The following is a 19,034-nucleotide window of genomic DNA, read 5'->3' as shown; positions in this document are numbered from 1 at the left end:
GACAATCATTAAGTGTTGTACCTCATAATTCTTTTTTTTTAAAATTATCTCATGATTCTTTTTTTAAAAAAAAATACATCATGATTCTTTTTTAAACAAATTTTTACCTCATGATTCTTTCTTCAAAATGTTTATCTCATGATGGGTTTTTTAAAATTTTTACCTCATGATTCTTTTTTTTTTTTAAATTACCTCATGATTCTTTTTTTTTATTTTTACCTCATGGTTCTATTTTATTTTTACCTCATGATTCTTGACAAATGTATCATTCTATTCTATTCTATTTTATTCCTCAGAAGTTGTTTCTTAGCAAAGGCTGCCTGAACACTCCAAATATTAATATTGCCCTTTTCAGCCAAATTATTGAGTGGATGCCATGGAAATTAATAAAGAGGGCTACCCAAAATTGATTTTCTGAAGTCCAAAAGGTGGATTTTCTCTCTCTCAACCAACCAGTGTTTTTCTTCCGCTCTCTCTGGGGAGACCTTGGACATGGCATCTCTTTGTCTTTAAGGTCGGCCTGTATGCTACTTGCAATGATGAAAAATGTGTTTTAAAATCAACGTTCTCTATTCTAGTTTCTCAATGTTTCTTTCTTGACACCGGCGGGACAAATAGAAGAGAAATGTTATGAAAGCAACTTCTGCTGAGAACTCCGTCGGGCCCATCTGATGGATTTGGGATTTTGTTCTTTTCTTATTAGAGTTTATTGTCATTTAAAATACAAATCGAAATAAGGGAAAAGGAAGGGGAGAAAGAAGAGGAAAGAGAAAAGGGGGAAAGGGGAGAATTGACTTCCAATGGCTTTAGAGCAACAGAGGATACAATATTTATGCAGATAAATGATGGATAAATGAGGTGTTTTGTTTGCTTTTGCCATTTGCTTTAGTCACAAGTGGGAGAAAAGCCCAAAAAAAGATTGAGCCGCGATGAGGTAACAGACATTCAAGCCCGAATGGAAAATGAACAATGCTGTGAGGTGGGTTGGCCTGAGAGGAAAGGACTGGTCTAAAGTCACCCAGTTGCCTTTCCTACCTAGGCCAGAACTAGAACTCCCCATCTCCTGGTGATTGGCCCAAAGTCACACAGTCAGCTTTCATGCCTAAAGTGGGACTAGAACTCCCCATCTCTTGGTGATTGGCCCAAAGTCACACAGTGAATTTCATGGCTAGGGCGGGACTAGAACTCCCCGTCTCCTGGTGATTGGCCCAAAGTCACCCAGTGAATTTCATGGCTAAGGCGGGACTAGAACTCCCCGTCTCCTGGTGATTGGCCCAAAGTCACCCAGTGAATTTCATGGCTAAGGCGGGACTAGAACTCCCCGTCTCCTGGTGATTGGCCCAAAGTCACCCAGCTAGTTTTCTTGCTTAAGGCGGGACTAGAACTCACTGTCCCCTGATGATTGGCCCAAAATCACTCAGTCAGCTTTCCTGTCTAAGGCGGGATTAGAACTCCCCGTCTCCTGGATTCTAAACTTTTAAAACCCACTTTAACTTCTGAGTAAATTGATGCGGGGTGAAGTTTGAATAAATCAAATAGAAGCAGCTGGTTGTTCTGCATGCTGATGAATATGTCTTCCAGGTGAAGGCTTATCTGTTAATTGGTGGAACTCCTCCTCCTCCTCTTCTAAAATTGCAGCATGGAAAAAGAAACCTACATTTAGAGAGATGACACATCTGCCCACTTCTGTCCTGCTGGAATGCAAGAGCAAAAAAAAAAAAATAGACAAAAAGACTGCGGAATTCCTGGCTCTGGGATTTTTTCCCCCGCTAGTAAAATAGAAACATAGAAGATTAATAAAAAAGACCTCCAGGTCCATCTAGTCTGCCCTGCTACTATTTTCTGTATTTTATCTGAGGATGGATCGATGTTTATCCCAAGTAGGTTTAGATTCAGTGAGTGTGGATTTACCAACCACGTCTGCTGGAAGTTTGTTCCAAGCATCTACTACTCTTTCAGTCAAATAATATTTTCTCATGTTGCTTTTGATCTTTCCCCCAACTAACCTCAGATTGTGGACCCTTGTTCTTGAATTCACTTTCCTATTAAAAACACTTCTGAACCTTATTTAACCCTTTAACGTAGTTAAATGTTTCGATCCCGTCCCCCCCTTACCCTTCTGTCCTCCAGACTATCCAGACTGAGTTCATGAAGCCTTTCCTGAGAAGTTTTTTGCTGAAGACCTTCCACCATTTTTGTAGCCCGTCTTTGGACCCCTTCAATTTGATCCATCTCTTTTTATTCCTGCTAGGAATAAAATTTTGGCCTTCCGTTTCTGTTGGCCAAAGAAAAGACCTTTTATTTCGGAGAAGAAAGAACTTCCTGATGAGTAGATGGACCGAGTTAGTAAGGGACTCTGGGCAATCCTGATTAGGAATTTCCAGAAGGAAAATCCATCCGTTTCAGTTCCAAGCTGGGAGAAAGTTCCTGGAAATAACATGGAGGTTGATTGGAAAGGAGGTTTAAGGATGATGAAGCACAACTACACAGCATGCGGTTCTGGGGCAGCCGAAGAAACAGCTGAATGAGTGGATGGACCTTTGTAAGTTTCTGTCCCTTTGGAGTTTGAACTTTCTGGAGGGTTGTGCAACGAAGGGGCTTGTGTTGTGGAAGAGTGTTGGCGCTTCCTGTTGTCCTGTGTTGGATCTTGGGTGAGGAGGGGCTGCTTCCTAGACCTACCATTCTGCCTTGGTTAGCTGTCACACCTGGCTGCAAGGAGTTTCAAAATGTCCTGAATGGGTTTCTGCCTTCGGTATTTGCTTTGCTTATGAATGAAGCCACCTAGGCTTCCTCTTTCCTCTATTCCATTTCCTCTTCTCTTCTTTTCTCTTCTCTTCTCTTCATTCCATTCTCTGTTCCATTCCATTCTTTTCCGTTCTGTTCCATTCCATCCCTTCAATTCCCTTCCCTTCTCTTCATTCCATTCTGTATTTTATTGTATTGTATTGTATTGTATCGTATCCTATCCTATCCCATTCCATTCTTTCTCTTCCCTTCTCTTCTCCTCTCCTCTTTTCTCCTCTCCTCTCTTCTCTTCTCTCCTTTCCTCTCTTCTCTCTTTTCCTCTCCTCTCCTCTCCTCTATTCTCTCCTCTCCTCTCCTCTCCTCTCTTCTCCTCTCCTCTCCTCTCTTCTCCTCTCCTCTCTTCTCTTTTCCTCTCCTCTCTTCTCCTCTCCTCTCTTCTCCTCTCCTCTCTTCTCCTCTCCTCTCTTCTCCTCTCCTCTCTTCTCTCCTTTCCTCTCCTCTCTTCTCCTCTCCTCTCCTCTTTTCTCCTCTCCTCTATTCTCTCCTTTCCTTTCCTCTCCTCTCTTCTCCTCTCCTCTTTTCTCCTCTCCTCTATTCTCTCCTTTCCTTTCCTCTCCTCTCTTCTCCTCTCCTCTCTTCTCTCTTTTCCTCTCCTCTCTTCTCCTCCCCTCTTTTCTCCTCTCCTCTATTCTCTCCTTTCCTCTCCTCTCTTCTCCTCTCCTCTCTTCTCTTTTCCTCTCTTCTCCCCTCCTCCTCTCCTCTATTCTCTCCTTTCCTCTCCTCTCTTCTCCTCTCCTCTCTTCTCTTTTCCTCTCCTCTCTCCTCCTCTCCTCCTCTCCTCTCTTCACCTCTCTTCTCTTCTCTCCTTTCCTCTCCTCGTTTCCCCTCTCTCTTCTCCTCTCGTCTCTCCTCTCCTCTGCTCTGCTCTCCTCCCCTCCCTCCCCTCCTCCCCTCTCCTCTCTTCTCTCCTCTTCTCTTCCCTTCCCTCCCCTTCTCTCCTCTCCTCTCCTCTTCCTTCCATTCTCTATTCTATTCTGTTCCATTCCGTTCCATTCCCTGTTCTGTTGTTGGATAAACTATCCAACCTTAACTTTTTCTCCCTACTAACCGGGAAGCAAAAAAACCCCTCCAAAATTAGGGGCCAATGTAAACAACTGGGCTCGATAGGCAAATCCCAGCCCTGGGTTTTGGGTGAGATGACAAGATCATCTTCTTGCCTCCCCCTTCGCAACCCAGAAAAGGCGCATCATGTAGATCAACCGTGGGAGGAAAGTGCCAGGCATAATTTCATAAGTTAATGAAATAAATCAGTCAGATGGAAAGAGAGATGGGGAGAGAGGGGGGAGGAAGGAGGCTGGTTGTTTTGACAGAGAAGATCACCAGGGAGAATAACCCCAAATGTCAGCAGCCATCAAACTTGGAGAGAATCATAGAACCAGAGACCTCAGAGGTCATCTAGTCCAACCCCCCTGCTCAACCATGAGACTCTTTACTACTTCAGGGAAATGATTGTCCAATGTCTTCTTTAAAGCCCTCACAGATGGCTTTACACAACTTCATTGAGTCCGTCATCTGCACCTCTATCACTGTCTGGTTTGGTGCTGCAACCCAACAAGACCAACACGGACTTCAGAGGAGAATCAGAACTGCAGAAAAAACAATGGCTGCCAACCTGCCTTCCATTGAGGACCTGTAGACTGCACGAGTCAAAAGAGGGCGGGGAAAATATCCTGGACACAAACTATTTCAACTCCGACCCTCAAAACGTCGCTACAGAGCCCTGCACACCAAGACAACTAGACCGAAGAACAATTTTTTCCCGAACGCCATCACTCTGCTAAACAAATAATTCCCTCAACACTGTCAGACTTTTTATTAAATCTGCACTTCTATTTCTACTAGTTTTTCTCATCATTCCTATCACCCTTTTCCTCCCACTTAGGACTGTAGGACTGTCACTTGTTGCTTGTATTCTAAGACTTTTATTAATATTGTTTGTTTCTTCATTGCTTATTTGACCCTTATGACAATCATTAAGTCTTGTACCACATTATTCTTCACAAATGTCTCTTTTTCTTTTATGTCCACTGAGAGCATCTGCACCAGAGACAAATTCCTTGTGTCCAATCACACTTGGCCAATATAATTCTATTCTATTCTATTCTATTCTGTTCTGTTCTATTCTGTTCTATTCTACTCTATTCTATTCTTGAGATCATGTAGGACTTATTCTTGTTTTGTGTTAATTCAGAATGTCCTCAGCTTATAAACTGCTCATTTAGTGACTGTTCAAAGTCACAATGGCACTGAAAAAAAGTGACCTGGGACTGTTTTTCACACTTACAACCTCCCTGTGGTCACATGATCAAAATTCAGCCGCTCGACAACTGACTCACACTTATGACCGTCACAGTGTCCCAGGGTCACCTGATTCCTCTTTTGCGGCCTTCGGACAAGCAAACTTAACGGGCAAACCAGATTCGCTTAATGACGGTGGCAAGAAAAGGTTGTAAAATGGGGCAAGATTCACTATACAAACATTTGACTTAGCAATGGAAATTTTGGACTGGTCGTAAATGGAGGACCACTATATTTCAATCCCAAAACCCAAAACCATTCAAATGCAAAACAAATTAACTGTGTAACAAATTGAAGGGGCAACTTTGCCAAGAGAGAGGGGCGTTTTACCTTATTTTTTTAAACAGAATTTGGAATGAAAAGTTTTAAACAAATTTAAAGGAAGGGGGGGAGGGTAAGAAAAGAGAAAAGAAAGGAAGGAGGAAGGAAGGAAAGAAAGAAAGAAAGAAAATGGAGGGAGGGAGGAAGGAAGGGTAAGAAAAGATAAAAGTGAAGTAAGAAAGATAGGAAAAGAAAGGAAGGAAGGAAGAAAGAGAGAGAGAGAAAGAAAAGGGAGGGAGGGAGGGAAGGAAGGAAGAAGGGTAAGAAAAGAGAAAAGTGAAGGAAGGAAGGAAAGAAGAAAAGAAAGAAAGAAAATGGAGAGAGGGAGGGTAAGAGAAAAGTGAAAGAAGGAAGGAAAGGAAAGGAAGGAAGGAAGGAAGGAAGAGAGAGAGAGAGAAAGAAAAGGGAGGGAGGGAGGAAGGAAGGGTAAGAAAAGAGAAAAGAGAAAAGGGAGGGAAGGAAGGAAAGGAAGGAAAGAAGGAAAAGAGAAAAATGAAAGAAAAGAGAAAAGAAATAAGAAAGAAAGAAAGAAAGAAAGAAAAAAGAAAGCCAAAAAAAATAAGAAAAGAAAATTGAAGAAAAACAGAAAAGAAAGCAATGTATAAAGAAACATATTTTGATATGCTTCCCAACAGTTAATAAGCACAAATACTTTTCAATCTTTCTGTCTAAAGTTATATCATCTTTTTCTTCTTCCTATAATCTATCCCATCCAATCATCCAAGCTACAAATCACAAGTCCACTTTTTTTTTGCATTTTTACTCAAAACATCCCTACGAGGCTTCCAGCCATCAATAAATGCAGGTACTGTATTGTCTTTTTTATTTCAAATCAAAGAAGTCAATTTATCCATTTCAGCAAAGTCTGTCAACTTCGCCATCCATATGCTGTGTGTTGTGTCAAATCTTTCTGTCTTTGTGCATATAATAACCTTGCAGCTATACAATCATATACTGAAATAAACCTTCTGTGCCATTCCCCCGTCCCCAAACAGATTATCCTTCCATCCTAACAAGAAAAGTTCTGGTTTCAATTAAAAATATTGATTTTTAAAATCCGCTGTATCTAAAGTTTGTAGAGAAGAAGCATTTTAAAGAATTGGGGTGGGATGACAAATGTAAGAAGAAATAATAATAATAATAATAATAATAATAATAATAATAATAACAACAACAACAATAACAATAATAATAATTATTATTTACATTCGTCATCCCACCCCAATTCTTTAAAATTCATCAGATCAGTCACCTAGAGATCAAAGAACGACTAAATAAAGTGTTTAAACATAAGATATGTAGTAATAATAATAACAATAAAATAATAATAATAATAGCAGTAGTAGTTATTGTTGTTGTTGCTGCTGCTTCTGCTTCTGTTGTTGTTGTTGTTGTTGTTGTTATTGTTGTTGTTGTTGTTGTTGTTATTATTATTATTATTATTATTATTATTATTATTATTATTAACATACCTTAGGTTTAAACACCTGTTTAGCCTTTCCTTGTTCTCAGCAAGTAAAATAGGCGACTGATCTGATGGTTTTGGATAAACATAGGGTTAGGGTTAGGGTTAAACATAGATCCATCCTAAGATAAAATACAGGAAGCTGTAGTATAAGGGCAGACTAGATGGACCAGGAGGTCTTTTTCCTGCCGTCAATCTTCTATGTTTCCATGTTTCTATGGAACACGTCCATCAAACAACCAGAGTTTTTAAATCTGGTTTATCAATGAGTGGCCTTTCATTTCCTTCCTTTCCCTCAACAAGAATGGGAAACCACTCATTAGCCTGATGCAATTTATTCATTATTCTTATTTTAAACTAAAAACCTGGATGCTTGTGCTTTAAATGCAGGCAGGGCTGGATGAAAAGATTAATTGGGGTCCCTTTTACATCTTCTCTAATATGTTGATGACAGGTGCTGTGAAACCTGGAGGGAGGAAGGAATGAATGACCCTTGCATTAATAGTTTAAAAGCAATGGCTGTGATTCGCACACGGGCTCTGTAAAATGAATGCATCTGCTTCACAATTATTATTATTTTTTTTGCATACTTAAGAAAAAAATAGATTCATGAAGCATGCACGTTTGTTCATGCATCTAAGAAATGTTCTAGGCTACGATGGGGATATAAATTAATGGATTTATTTTAAAACAAAGATACTTGGAAACCCAATGAGATTAAATAGCAGAAAATGGATTTCTTAGCTTGATGGTAGACCCAGTGGGAGGGAAGAGCCTGGCTCAAATGCCTGGTGGAAAGGAAGGGGTTAACCATGGGATTAATTCATAAAAACAGAGATCTTTGCTTTAGCATAGGATAGAATAGAACAAATATTGGAATGAAATAGAATTAGAGTAGAGTAGAATAGAATAGAATGGAATAGAATAGAATAGAATAGTAAAGTAATATTGGAATGAAGAATAGAATAGAATTCTCTATTGGCCAAGTGAGATTGGACACAGAAGGAATTTGTCTTTGGTGCAGATGCTCTCAGTGTACATAAAAGTAAAAGTAGAATAGAATAGAATAGAATGGAATAAAATAGAATAGAATAGAATAAAATAAAATAGAGTAGAATAAATAGTATTGGCCAAGTGTGATTGGACACACAAGGAATTTGTCTTTGGTGCAGATGCTCTCAATGTACATAAAAGAAAAAGTACATTAGAATAGAATAGAATAGAATTCTTTATTGGCCAAGTGTGATTGGACACACAAGGAATATTTGTTAAGAATCAGGAGGTACAAGACTTAATTATTGTTATAGGGGTCAAATAAGCAATCAGGAAACAATATTAATATAAACAGTAAGGATACAATCAACAAGTTACAATCATATGGTCATAAGTGGAAGGTGATGGGAACGATGAGAAGATGAATAGTAATACGAATGTGATCTATTGTAAATATTCTATTCTATTCCATTCCATTCCATTCCATTCTATTCTATCGAGGCAGAGACAATTGAGGGTTCAGAGTGGAGCCCTTCCTCCGCTGCATTACCCCAAATGGAATAATCTGATATATTGAAATGATTTTTTTTTTCTGGGTTCATATAATACTTCCTTATCTCAATTAGAAAGCAGCTCGTTCCGGTGAAAATCCATCACAGAAGCCTTTTAAAAATGGAAAGATATCAAAGCCGTTGAAAATCGGGATGTTATGGGGTGGGATTTTGCTTTTTTTTTAAAAAAAATTGTGCACTTGGAATTCCTCAGACAGAATAACAGAATAAGAGAGTTAAAAGGGAACTTGGGACAAAGCAGAAACATGCGAGGGTCGCCCAGAAAGCAATGCGCCACATTTTTCCCCCTCCGCCTACAGTAATGGTACAAATGCAAAACTTTAGATATATGTTATCTGAATTGTCAGGAGTGTGTGTGTGTAAATTTTGCATTTCTTCAGATAGATAGCGTAGCTGCAGCCGTGTTTCAAAACGGCGTCTGTAAGTGATGTATGTTACAAGCAGCATGTCATCCTTGAATTTCTCACTGCGACGAAAGAAACTGTTGGGAACATTCACAAAGGTTTGTGTACAGTTTATGGAGAATCTGCAGTCGACAGAAGTACGGTTAGTCGCTGGGCACGAAGTTGTGAGGCCATTAGAGGTGATTTGCACAGGGCAAAAATGGCTTCGTGATCAGAACAAGGAGTAGTACTGACAGGAAATTTCTCCCTAGTTCTAAGTTGCTTCTCTCCTTGTTTAGTTTCCACCCATTGCTTCTTGTTCTGCCCTCAGGTGCTTTGGAGAATAGCTTGACTCCTTCTTCTTTGTGGCAACCCCTGAGATATTGGAAGGCTGCTATCATGTCTCCCCTGGTCCTTCTTTTCATTAAACTAGCCATGTCTTTGGTCCATCCAATCTTTGCTCAGATCTCTCTCTCTCTCTCTCTCTCTCTCTCTCTCTTTCTTTCTTTCTTTCTTTCTCTTTCCTTCCGTTCCATTCCCTTCCTTCCACTCTATTTTATTTTTTCATTATTTTCTTTTTTCTTTCTTCCTTTCATTCCTTTTTTCCCTCCCTCTTTCTTCCTTCCTTCCTTCACTACCCTTTTTTCTTTTTTTATTATTTTCTTTCCCTTTCCTTCCTTCCTTCCTTTCCTTCCTTCCTTCCCTCCTTCCCTCCTTCCTTCCTTCCTTCCTTCCTTCTTTCCTTCCACTTTGCAGAAAGGTTGACCTTCTCTTTTCTGGTAAAGCACCTCAAATATTGGAACACACTGCTATCGTGTTTCCCCTGGTCCTTCTCTTCATTAAAACCAGCCATGCCCAGTTCCCGCAACCGTTCTTCCTGTGCTTGAGCCTCCAGTCCCCTAATCCTCTTGGTTGCTCTTCTCTGGCCTCTTTCTAGAGTCTCAGCATCCTTTTTGCAGTATTGCAAGTGTGGCCTTGTGCTCCACGGAAACTTCTTGAACATGCGGTGTGGTGTGTGTGGGCTCTCGTCCAGATCCCTGACGAGAAACCCATGCGGGCAGCACGGCCACCCGCCTTTGAAGTGCGCACTGTTATCGAAGCCGCGCATTTGGCCGAGATTAGCATCCGGCCTTCCATTGAATTGTGTTTTGGGGGGGACCGTCCTTGTTTTGTTGTGGAAAGGCCTGGTTTTGTTCCTTTAATCTCGCCCGGCCTCCACCTGCTCTTTTGCAGGGCCTTATCTGCCGCGCAGGCAGGCTCGGAGCTCACCAATGTGCCAGGGAGACAAGGCGGCTACGTGTGAGCGGCTCATGGCCCATTCCGGGGGTCTCTCTCACCGTTCTCTCGCTCTTCCCTGAAAGACGGACGTTGGACGTCTCCTCGGGGCGTCCAGAGAGAAGGGGCGTCGGTGGGAGAGGCGCCCATTCATGGGGTGGGCCGTAAATCACCCCCCACTAAACTGGAGCAGATTGCAAGAAGGAAATCGGGCGCGCCCCACTGAAATTGGTTTTAATTAACAATTGAGGCTGAGATAAAGCTTTGAGCCTTTAAAGGCCACTATGCTAATGTGTCTCGCTCGGAGGCGGACAATGGAAGCACAATTCCCTGTTGCGCACTGCTGACAACTTGTGTCTCCCTGACCTTGTGATATATCAATATTCTCTCTCCCCCCCCCGCCACCTCAGTGAAAACATTTATTTATTTATTATATCTGCCATACAAGTATAGAATTATATACTGCTCAAAAAAGCAAGGGGGGGGGGGAACCAGAAAAACATAGCAAAATATAGTATAGTATAGTATAGTATAGTATAGTATAGTATAGTATAGTATAGTATAGTATAGTATAGTATAGTATAGTATAGTATAGTATAGTATTGTATTGTATTGTATTGTATTGTATTGTATTGTATTATATTATATTATATTATATTATATTATATTATATTATATTATATTATATTACTGTACAATATAATACAAACTACACTGGTCAAAAAAATAAAGGGAAGACTCAAAGAACCCATCCTAAATCTGAAGGAATGAAATATTCTCACGGAATACTTTGTTCTGTACAAAGTTGGATGTGCACAACAGCATGTTGAATTGATTGTCAGTCAGTGTTGCTTCCTAAGTGGACAGTTTGATTTCACAGAAGTTGGATTTACTTGGAGCTATATTGTGTTGTTTAAGGGTTCCTTTTTTTTTTGAGCAATGTAGTTTGTAGTAACATAACAAAGTATAAAGAAGTGATAAAAAGGATAATAGGACAGAAGGTCAGGGGCAGTAGACACAATAGTGCACTTATGCACACCCTTTACAGACCTCTTAGAAATGGGGGGGGAGGTCAACAGTAGATAATTTAAGGTTGAAGATTTTGGGGTGACCACAGAGTCAGGTAGTGGATTCCAGGCATCGATCAGTCTGTTGCTGAAGTCATATTTTCTGCAGTCAGGTTTGGAGCGATTTACACTTAGTTTGTATCTATTACGTGCCCTTGTGTTGTTGTTGAAGGTGAAGTAGTCACTACCAGGAAAGACATTATGTGTATGATCTTATGAACAAGAGTTAATTCAGTTTGGAGGCGACGTAGTTGTAGATTGTATAAGTAGTATAAGTGGAAACCATGTCCGACGTTCCTCCATAAACATCTAAAGCTTTTCAAGACTTCTGACTTGTAGAGGTCAGCCTTTGATGGACCGAGTCTCCGCTGTCCTTGGGTAAAGGGAAAAGGTGGCATGAAGTGTCCCCATCTTATGAGGCATAGGGAACTTTGAATGTCTGCTGCTAAGCGAATGGGCTTGGTCAGTGAGAAAACACCTGATTTTGCAGCTTTTTAAAAAAAAATTGAAGAGTTGAGTCAAGTCAAGTTGAGTTGAGTTTGAGTTGTGTTCTCTTGAGTTGAGTTGTATTGAGTGGAATGTGTGGGATTTGTTGTTCAGTAAGATATACCTGATTTTGCGGCTTTTAAATTTTTAAAAAAGAATTGAGTCATTGACTTGAGTCGAGTCGTGTTGAGTTGAGTTGTGTTGAGTTGAGTTGAATGTGTGGGATTTATTGTTCAGTGAGATACACCTGATTTTGCAGCTTTTTTTTAAAAAAATGAACAGTTGAGTTGAGTCGAGTCAAGTCGAGTTGGGTTTGAGTTGTTTTCTCTTGAGTTGAGTTGTGTTGAGTGGAATGTGTGGGATTTGTTGTTCAGTAAAATACACCTGATTTTGTGGCTTTTAATTTTTTTTTTTTAAGAATTGAGTCATTGACTCGAGTCGAGTTGTGTTGTGTTGAGTGGACTGTGTGGGATTTGTTGTTTAGTGAAATACACCCGATTTTGCAGCTTTTTAAAAAAAAAACCGCGAAGAGTTGAATTGAGTTGAGTCAAGTCGAGTTACGTTGTGTTGAGTTGTGTTGAGTTGAGTTAAGTTGTGTTGAGGAAGGAAGGAAGAAAAGAAAGAAAGAAAGAAAGAAAGAAAGAAAGAAAATAAAGGACAAGGAAGTCCAGTGGCCTTTTGAAAAAAGCACATTTGAGACAATCATGACCTGGTTGATTGAGAATCTCCACAGACATATGGCTAAAAGAAAGTAAATTTAATTAAAAAAGTAAAAACCTTATCATGTAAAAACAACTTCTCTATTAAAAACTAATTGAAAAAAGACCATTAACGCAAAGCAGAGTCTCAAAAGCTCATTTCCAAGAATAAAATGAAAAACGTAAATTTTCGAGAGAGAACACACTGGCCTTCAGCACGATCAGGAGCTCTGAGAATCTGACTAAATAAGTTTAGCTCCAAAATGTGGTATTTCTCCCTCCCCAAAAATCCACTGAATTTTCTTTGAAAATGTTTCACTTCACATCCAAGCAGCTTTCTCAGTTCTATATTAGACCCTCGTTTGCACTGGCTGCCAGGAGATTTGCAGGTGTGATTAAAATTCACCTTGCACCCTCAAAGGAGCAGTTGAGTAGAAATAGAAATAGAAGAAATAAAAATAGAAATAATAGAAATAGAAGTAATGGAAATAATACAAAATAAGAGAAATAATAGAACTAGAACCGGAACCGGAACCAGAAATAGAATATTCTTTATTGTCCAAGCATAACTGGACATACAAGGAGTTTGTCTTCAGTGCAAAAATTCTCACTATACATAAAAGCATAAGTGATCAATCGTGATCGTAATCATCATAAAAATAAATTCATCAAAAATCGTAAGATACAACACTTGGCGATAGTCATAGACAGTATTGGTTCCGCCTGTGTGGAAGCAGAGAAATCACCCAATAAACTTTGTATTTCATTTTATTCTATTATTTTATTTTATATTATATTCTTTTTTTAATTCCGGGAATTCACTTGTACTGGCTTGGGAGTTCTGGGAGTTGAAGTCCACACACCTTACACCATGTTGCCTGAGGAATTCTGGAAGTTGAATTCTGTCTTTCTTACACCGTGTTTCCTGAGGAATTCTGGGAGTCAAAGTCCACACATCTTACATCTGTTTCCTGAGGAATTCTGGGAATTGAAGTCCACACATCTTCAAGTTGCAAATCCATACATCTCACACGTTTCCTCGAGAATTCTGGGAGTTGAAGTCCACACATCTTCAAGTTGCAAATCTATACATCTTACACCGTGTTTCCTGAGGAATTCTGGGAGTTGAAGTCCAACCATCTTCAAGTTGCAAAGTTTGAAAACCACGGGATCCAAGGTCACCTTCACCAAAGTTTCCAAGTCAAATATTTGAGAGCAAAGCAAACTCTCCCCTCCACAGGTGGAATATTCTGATACCAAGCAAGAAAGGGGAATATTTTTATTTATTTTATTTATTTTTAATCTCTAACCCAGACTCCCTGGGGGCCTTTTGTTGTGTTCTCTTCCCCTTCACCCATCCCTTTCTTTCCTAATCCCTTTCGCTCCGTGTAGTTTGCTTGGCTGACGGGTTTATCAGCATTTGTCTCTCCAGAGAGGGGGGGGGGGAAGGAAATTTTTCGGTTTATCAGCATTTTGTCCCTCGGGAAGAAAAAGGAGACACCCCCCCCTCTCGCAACTGAAGCACGGCTGACACGAGGAAAATTAATTTTGAAGGGTCTCCAAGGCCTATCAAGGTTAGCAAACATCTGGAGGCAAATAAAGATGGAATCTCAACACGGAGTGGATTTCTGAGAGCTTCGAAGGAGGCGGATTTACCGAGGTGCCTGGCATAAGGACAGATCCCTCTTGCAAGAATCCCCTGACTGCATTTAACAAAAAAAACCCATTAAAAGGAACCCTGGGGGATATTTTTAAGAATATGGAAAAAAACCACAATCAAGGAAGAGGAAGGGAAGGAGGGGAAGGAGAACCCCAACATTTTTAAATAAAAGAAGTAGTGGGGAACAAAGGTATATTTGTATACTTATTTATTTTTATTTATTTGTTTGTTTGTTTTGTTTCGAGGGTTATAGAGGATATAATCAGGTAGAATGTATTAAAGGGGGAATAGAGGAGAAAATAAAGTGAAATATAACTATGGGAGAATAGCAGGAAAAGATACAGGGATAGAAGAGAAGATATAGGAGATATAGGAGAGACCATAGGACAGGGGATGGTAGGCACTCTGGTGCACTTATGGACGCCCCTTACTGACCTCTTACTTGTGTATACGAGCATTTTTGAGATCTTTCTGGTTGGTTTGTTTTTTATTTTATTTATTTATTTATTTATTCATTCATTCCAATGCACAATAATACACAATGAATGTTATAGAGGTTATACTCAAGTAAAATATATTAGAGAAAGAACAGAAGGGAAAATTTAGGAGTACAATACATAAATAAGAGAATGGAAGGATATTATGAAAGTATAAGAAGAATAGAATAGAAGAATAGTAGATACGATATATGGGATATAGGAGAGACAATAGGACAGGGGATGGGAGGCACTCTGGTGCGCTTATGCAGGGCCCTTACTGACCTCTTAGGAATCTGGAGAGGTCAACCGTGGAAAGTCTAAGGGTAAAATGTTGGGGGTTACGGGAAGATACTACAGAGTCCAGTAATGAGTTCCGCGCTTCGACAACTCGATTACTAAAGTCGTATTTTTTACAGTCCAATTTGGAGAGGTTAATATTAAGCTTGAATCTGTTGTGTGCTCATGTGTTGTTGTGGTTGAAGCTGAAGTAGTCGTTGACAGGCAGGACGTTGCAACATATGATCTTGTGGGCAACACTTAGATCATGTTTAAGGCGTCATAGTTGTAAGCTTTCTAGACCCAGGATAGTGAGTCTAGTTTTGTCGGCTATTCTGCTTCGGGTGGAGGAGTGGAGGGCTCTTCTGGGTTTGCAGCTCAATAGGGGATGGGGGGACTGAAAGGAAAGAAACCCACAAGAAATCCAGAGTTGATGTTAACCGATATTGTCACTGTGATGCAAAATCTTGGCTACGAAGTAATAACAGGCTTTGTTTTGCTGGGCGCGAAAACCCGCAGAGAACGTGGAAGAGATTAAAGGACACGTAGAACCGTCAATTCTCTGGAAAGTGTGAAAGTCGATATCGTGGGTGATGAAGGCATCTCAGACATCGAAGTCAATTTTTAAAGAAATGGGGGCAATGTAATGAAACGTCAAGCTGCCTGACCTCATGGTCATTGCCGGCCCTATCTTCAAAAAAATTCATCTAATTTTTTCCCTTCTCCACCACAAACGTTTCTGCTTATGGTTCTCCTCCTCCTTCTTTCTTCTCCTCCCCCTCCTTCCATTTTTCTCCCTTCCTCTCTTCTCCCTTCCCTTCTCATTCTCCTTCTTCTTCTCCTTATCTTCCTCCTCCTCCTTTCCCCTCCTCCTCCTTCTTCCATTTCCTTCTCTCCCTCTCTTCTCCCTTCCTTTTCTTTTTGCCCTTCTTCTTCTTCTCATCCTACTTCTCCTCCCATTTCCCTCTTTCCTTCTCCTTCTCTTGCCCTTCTTCTTTCTCCTCTTCCTTCTCTTCCTCCTTCTCCTCTTCCTCCTTCTCTTCTATTTCCCTCACTCCTTCTCCTCTCCCCTCCTTCTTCTTTGCCCTTCTCCTTTTCTTTTCCTTATCCTCCTCCTCCTAATTCTCTTTCTCCTCCTCCTCCTTCCATTTCCATCGCTCCTTCTCCTTTCCCTCCTTCTCCTCTTTCTCTTACCCTTCTCTTTCTTTTTCTTTCCCCTTCTTCTCTTTGCCCTTCCCCTTCTTCTTTTCATCCTCCTCCTCCTCCTTTTCATTGAGTTTTTGTTGCTTTGCTTTGCTATTTTCTGTTTCCGAGATGCATTTCAATAGAATGGACCAATTCCGTCCAATAGTTCAACTCAAAGAGAAACAAACTATTTTTCCTTTTCCTTCTTTCTCTTTCCTTCTCTCTTCTTCTTTTTCCTCTCCTCCTCTTCTTCCTCCCCCTTTCAAGCCCTAAAGATGTTACCTAGAACCCAGTTGGGTCATGAAACATCTGGGAAAAAAAGCAAACAACCCAATTGGAATTGAAACTGGAAATGTATCTTTTGGGAATAATTAAAGGCAGCATAGTAAGGAAGACGACTACTTGATAACTCATCTATTAACCTCAGCAAGGTTGGAGTTTGCACAAACTTGGAAAAAGGAAAATATACCAAATGAAGAAATGGTGATTAGGAAAGTGCTAGATTGTGCTAAATTAACCCTGCTGTTCTGTTCGAAAAAAGTTACAAATCTTATGTTCGGGTCACATACGACCCGGACCGAAAACTCTTCATTTGAAGTGCTTATGTTTGGTCAATTTGAAAACTTTTTTCACTTGGAAAGTAGTCTGAACATTTCTGCACACAATGATATGAAAATTGAAATGAAAAAATTAATCCTTATTGGTTTATTTTGCACATAAATGTGCCGCCCCCCCCCCCGTTTTTGTGATTTTTTTTCAATTTATGGATAGTTTTGCTTGCAAAATGCATTCTATTTTACTAAAGTTGGTGTGGGATTGGTAGCTTGAACATTACTGCACACAATGATATGAAAATTGAACTGAAAAAATTAATCCTTATTGGTTTATTTTGCACATAAATGTGCCTCCCCCCGTTTTTGTGAAATAGTCTTTACTTTATGGATAGTTTTGCTAGCAGAATGCATTCTATTTTGCTAAAGTTGGTGTGGGATTTGTAGCTTGAACATTTCTGAACATAATGATATGAAAATTGAACTGGAAAAATTGATGCATATTGGTTTATTTTGCATATAAATTTATTTCAATTTATATAAAAATTATGCTGTTAATTTCAAACTTACATACTTTTTTTTAGTAAAATGGATTTCTTTCATAAAATTAGTTATCTGGCTACAATGTGGTTGATTTTCAAAAGGATATTCCAAATATTTATAGACAAATATGTATAAACAGTGACAATAATGGCACACAGCAAGGCCGGGGGGGGGGTGGCCCTTTTGTGGCAAAAATAAACCAATAAGAACCATTTTTTTCAGTTCATTTATATTTTTCTCATGTTCAGAAATGTTCAATTTAGTATATCAAACCTTTTGGGGGAAAATTCCTTAGGGATTTGTAGCCTTAAAAAATATAAATTGACACGAAATTCAGAAAGGATGGGGGGAGGGAGGGGCTTTTTGATCAAAATAAAAATATAAGTCTCAATTTTTCCAGTTCAATTTTCATATCATTATGTTCATAAATGTTCAAACTAGTTTTCCAGTTGAAAAAGTTTTCAAAAAGATTAAATTCAAGTACCTAAAAAAAATATTTTTGGTCCTGTCATATACGAACAGAAACAGATTTGAAGTTATGATTTTTTTTTGCCCAGAAAACAATTAGCCACCACCCCAAAAATATTTTTTGATGACCAGCATTGTTAAATTGAGTAAATGAATGCCTAAGATTTTAAAGAATATTTCGGATTTGGAGCATAAAAAAATAAAAAGTGAAAATGATTGCAAGCAGCCGAGGGGGGGGGGGAGGCCTTATTTCTGATGTTAAAAAACCAGTAAGAATCATTTTTTTCAGTTCCTTTATATTTTTCTTATATTCAGAAATGTTCAAGCTACCAATCCCACACCAACTCCAGTAAAATAGAATGGATTTTGCAAGCAAAACTATCCATAAATTGAAAAAAAATCACAAAAACGGGGGGGGCACATTTATGTGCAAAATAAACCAATAAGGATTAATTTTTTCATTTCAATTTTCATATCATTGTGTGCAGAAATGTTCAGACTACTTTCCAAGTGAAAAAAGTTTTCAAATTGACCAAACATAAGCACTTCAAATGAAGTGTTTTCGGTCCGGGTCGTATGTGACCCGAACATAAGATTTGTAACTTTTTTTGCTCAGCAAAAACTAAGCCCCCCACCCCCCCAAAAAAATTCTCATAGAGAGAACCCCTGAAATGATGAAAAGTCATGAAATTTCAAGTTTCAGATATGCAGGGAAAATTTTTTACAGGGACTCAAACTTGGCTTCGGGTCACATACGACCCGAACAGAACAGCAGTTAAGCAAATTAACGTACGGATTACAGAATAAACAAAATAAAGACTACTACGCAGTTTGGGGAAAACTATATAGCTGGATAGAAAAGAAAAAAGAATTGAACTAACGTGTAAGAAAAAGAATGAATCCATGGAAACAGAATTGTAAAGTATTAAGCTAATTCATTTTGTGTGTTTTTTAATATCTGAAAGTTTGTCTGTATTTCTTGTTTTGTTTGTTCATTATTTTAAAAAAGGATATTGCTTTGATTCCCAGTGCAAAGCTGTACTTTTCTAATTAAAGTAGGCGCGATCGGAATGAGAAATAAAATATTGCTGCAATATTAATCCCGTATTTGAGTCCTTGGGAAAGCCAACAGGTCTTAATAGGGACATAAAGTCGTCAGATTTATTCGGTCTATATTTGCACATTATGTGTGTCTGCTATAAGTTAGGGCAGCCTGACCCTTAACACAAATGGTCAGTTTTCATTTTGCAGGCAGGCAGGCAATAAGGAATTAGGAAGAAGGGAATAAAAAAGGAAAAAGAAGAAATGGAGGGAGTGGGGGAGGAAAAGAAAGGAAAGAAGGAAAGGAAGGAAGGGAGAGAGGGAAGAGTGATGGGAATTGGAAAGAAGGCGATGGGAAAGAAAGAAAAGGAAGGAAGGAAATGGGAATGAGATGAAGGAAGGTATGAGAAAGAAGGGAAAGGCAACGAAAAAGAAAAAAGAGAAAGAAAGAAGGAAGGAAGGCACGAA

The sequence above is a fragment of the Erythrolamprus reginae genome, chromosome 5 (genome assembly GCF_031021105.1).
Source record: "Erythrolamprus reginae isolate rEryReg1 chromosome 5, rEryReg1.hap1, whole genome shotgun sequence".
Taxonomy (NCBI): domain Eukaryota; kingdom Metazoa; phylum Chordata; class Lepidosauria; order Squamata; family Dipsadidae; genus Erythrolamprus; species Erythrolamprus reginae.
This window is presented reverse-complemented; position numbering follows the sequence as displayed.